This window comes from Micropterus dolomieu, linkage group LG21 (assembly GCF_021292245.1).
Source record: "Micropterus dolomieu isolate WLL.071019.BEF.003 ecotype Adirondacks linkage group LG21, ASM2129224v1, whole genome shotgun sequence".
Classification (NCBI taxonomy): Eukaryota; Metazoa; Chordata; class Actinopteri; order Centrarchiformes; family Centrarchidae; genus Micropterus; species Micropterus dolomieu.
Window position 1 is genome coordinate 18,359,621 of NC_060170.1, and position 4,357 is coordinate 18,363,977.

A 4,357-nucleotide genomic window follows, 5' to 3' on the forward strand; every position below is an offset into this window, starting at 1 on the left:
GTGTCGTAACCGACGCAGTTCGAGTTCCCTCGAAGGGGAACGTCTCGGGTTACGTATGTAACCCTGGTTCCCCGAGAAGGGGAACGAGACACTGCGTCAGCCCGCCGCACCTCTCTCCCCGCCTGAAGCGCCTGCTGAATAGTTTAAGCTAATGATGAGTGTGTACAGGTGTGCTTTATACTCCTCCGGTTATTCCGTCACACCTTACCGTTCTAGCAACAAGCCAATAGGATTGGAGTGATTTCATTCACGTTCAGACCTGCTTCGCCTAGAGGCGTTCCCATAGTGTCGTAACCGACGCAGTGTCTCGTTCCCCTTCTCGGGGAACCAGGGTTACATACGTAACCCAAGACGTTTTCACAAGGAACACACTGCCATTCAAATATGCACACTGACTCATCACAGTTTTCCAATTAGCAATCAGAGCTTTAGCATAAAAGGGCAACAGGTGAGCTCTTCAATGGAGCAATGGATGCCAACATTGGAAACAGAGGCAGAGCCAGAGGAGTGAGAGTAAGAGGACAAGGACGAGGACGGGGACGAGGAAGGCCAAGGACCGTAATCTCTGAGATCCGAGCCACTTTGGTTGATCATGTGGTCAACCATGGTCTAACAATGAGGGAGGCTGGGCAAAGAGTACAGCCAAATCTGAGCAGGTACACTGTAGCATCCATCATCCGGACTTTCCGAAATGAGAATAGGTAAGAAATCTACTCTCACTAGCAAATTGCAGTACTGCATATCAATACAGTACTCAATGAGTACAGTAGTACAGTATTGCCTGTGGACTGTTCTGTAGGACTGTAAAAATACTGTAAAGTATGTTTCAAGTATTTAGGAAATGTATATCTACTTTGTATTTACAGTATTTTACTATTTGTTTGGCAGAACATTACAGCAAATACAGAGAAAAATAATAGAAAACAATGACATATTTCAAAATATTGATAGGGTAAGCTTATCAACACGGGACCGTGTCTTACGCAGAAATCATCTCAGGATGAAGCAGGTCTACAGGGTGCCATTTGAACGCAATTCAGAAAGAGTCAAAGAATTGTGATATAACTATGTGCAAGTGAGTCCCACAATTGATGCATACTCAACACTGTATACAGTAAATTATACATATTTCAATATTGTAATCATAATGATTGTGCTTCACAATAGTGACCACTCCATGTCTATTTCTGATATTTTCATGTGTGTTGCAGAGTCCTTGAGCTAGAGGTGGCTGCAGTGGAGCACCGGTTCATCTTCATTTATGAGGTTGGGTTCAACCTCACAAAAAGACGAAAGAGGGGAAGGAATGTCATCGGCCAGCGTGCCATTGTTCTCCATATTCTCCATTCCTCAATCCTATTGAGGAATTTTTTTCTGCCTGGAGATGGAAAGTGTATGACCGAAATCCACAAACGCGTATACCTCTTCTCCAAGCTATGGAGGATGCATGTGGAGATATAGCAGCTGATGCTTTTCATGGCTGGAATCGCCATGCTAGGCGATATTTCCCCCGCTGCTTGACCAGGGAAAACATTGCTTGTGATGTGGATGAGGTGCTGTGGCCACACCGCAACAGAAGAGAGGATGCAGCATTGTTTGTTTTTAGGTTTTTTGTTTTTTTTTTACTGTAACTGTGTACAGTAAATTCTTCTGTTGTTTTGTATGTAGTGTATGTGCAACTTTGTGTTGGTTGGGAATGGGATGTACACTGTGTACATTGTTTTTGTGGGACAAATAAAATATATTTTTTACCGTGTATTTGTGTGTTCTGAGTATAAAAACAATATTCTCAAATATTTTACAACACACTTATGTACTGTCTGTAGTAAGTGTAACACTGAACAAAAAAAAGGCCTAAGTCATTATGATGAATGGAGAAGAAGTGTTTCATCATAGTGTTTTACATTGAGCACATCAGTGTTCAACTGGTTCTTATGAATGTCTATTCATATGATGGTTTGTTTCATTTGAAAACAAAATACCATTTTGAGAAGAAATAACATTGTTTTGAATGTAAAGTTTCATTTAGATATAGAGTTCTGAGAATATGAGGCATTCTTTCAGAAAATGTGTGTAAACAATCGAGAAAAACTAAAAGCAATTAACTGGCGAAACACACATTGACTTTTATTTTGAAGTAGTCACAGGAAATGCAATCTTTTTTTAAGTGAGATCAGCCCTGACCGCTGTCGTTTAGACCGCTACAATGTGTCTACACAACAAGCCAACAGTCATTTTTAACAGTTTTCTGACAGCGGACCAGTTTGAAATATTGCAGTGAGTAATGCAACAGTCAGGAGCAGCAGACAGTGAGCTGTTAGATAAAGAGCTTCAGGCGACAGGCTGCACCTCCACCTTCTCAGCCAGGTAATCAACTCTTTGGCTGTTCGCAGTCTCATATTGTGTGCAGCATAAAGTCAGATCATGACTGTGTGGTGTATAACATATGTGCATTTGACGCATAACAGTTTAACATAGCACTGTAGCAGCTGGATAGAGGATTAGTGATCTTTTAAGGGGAGAGCAGAGGTCAGTGGTTAGGTGGAGACTCAGACCCTCAGTCTAACAGATGCCTACACTTATCCTATAGAACTGTGCCCTTATATGGATTGGTGCCTTAGTTTGCAGACTCAGACCCTTTTATGGTATCTAACAGATACCTAAACATGTCCTATATAAGCTGTGTTTGATGTACAGAGAGACAGAGTGGTCATCGGGCTGGGTCACTCTCCAAACCGCTGCAGAGCTTGTAATTGATGCTGAACTCCTTGATGTAATAAACTTTTATGATCAAGAACAGTGTCAAGCGGGGTTCTTCTCAACACATCATTGCAGCATTATTGTTCGGACACAACTGCTCACATAATTATGGAAAATACCAATCACTGCCTGACAATAGTGTGTTTAGTTGCGCCAGACTTCTGTGCCCTGTAGTATTAAACGTTGGACAGCCCAAGTGAAAAAGAAATATACTCAAGTAGCACTTTTTTTGGATGCACTATCATATTTTAATTGTACTATATTAAGTGTATATTAAATGTGTTATTTTGGAACAACTTAAAGTATGTTAAGTGTCATTTTAGAAATACTTTAAGTTAACTTTAAGATAATTGCAATATATTTTAATATACTTAGTTGTGTTAAAATGGACCTATTTTAAGTACCTTTAATGTAATTTAAATATACTTCTTTAAATTTAACTTAAAATACCCTTTTGTGCTATACATGTTTAAATATATTTTAAACTTCTTGTTCCCTGAACATTTTTATTAGCATTTCAGCTTATTTATAATTTATTACTAGTATACTCCAAGAGCCACTATTAATATCTTGGGAAGCTGCTTTATGAAGCCATTCAGTATGAGAATAATTCATTATTAATGCATTAAAAGCATAATATTATTATTTAGCAATTATTTATTTTAAATGTATTTTACTACACATATACATACAGACAACTAAAAAACTTTAATTTTGTGGATATTACAAAAATAACTTCCTGAACATTAAAAGGTACAGCAGCATGTATCACATCTTGACCAAAATAAGAAAAATAAAATAAAATCAGTAAAATTATTTGATCAGTATTACTGAAAAGTATACTATACACATCCCATCATTAATGTTACCCATGGTGGTTCCTCGTACGGTTTGGACTCTGGGCACGGCTCAGATGACCTCACTGCAAGCCATGCCACTTCTGACCCCATATGCGGCCAAAGGCGAGAGCAGTCACCCTACCCAGATTCAAACACAGGTCTACAGGGTACCAAACATACAACTTTGACAGCAAAGCCAAAGAGCCAGGCTCATTGGTATGGCAGTCCAAGCACTTACTCAAATGTAGCGAAGGTACTCCGTCACAAGCATACAGTACAAATGGTGGAACCATACTGAAACTGAAAAATGTCACAATCCTTATCCTTCAAGTGGAGGGTCGGTTATCTTTGAGTAGGACTCGTTGCATATTCTGCGACTGCAGACACTATGGGATTTGGGAACTGCTTTATCACACAGCATCTGTGGAAGGGAAAAGGAAATATTTTGTCTATATCAAAGCAATATTACCTCTAATTAATTAACAACCATTGTCAGATTTTTTATTTTGTTTAAAGCTGAAACACAAAATGACATCATGTCTAACTGTTCTGATAATGCTAACTGTTTAGGTTCAGGTGAAATGTTTTTCCACAAGGGACCCCTCCCAGTTAATGCTCATTACATAAACACTACTGTACATTCAGCCAAGAAGCTGTATATGATAAAATGTTATTAAACAGATACAACAAATAACACAAACATTCAGACTTGCTTAACAACTGTGCTGTCTACATGTCATTTCACATTAACACAGCAG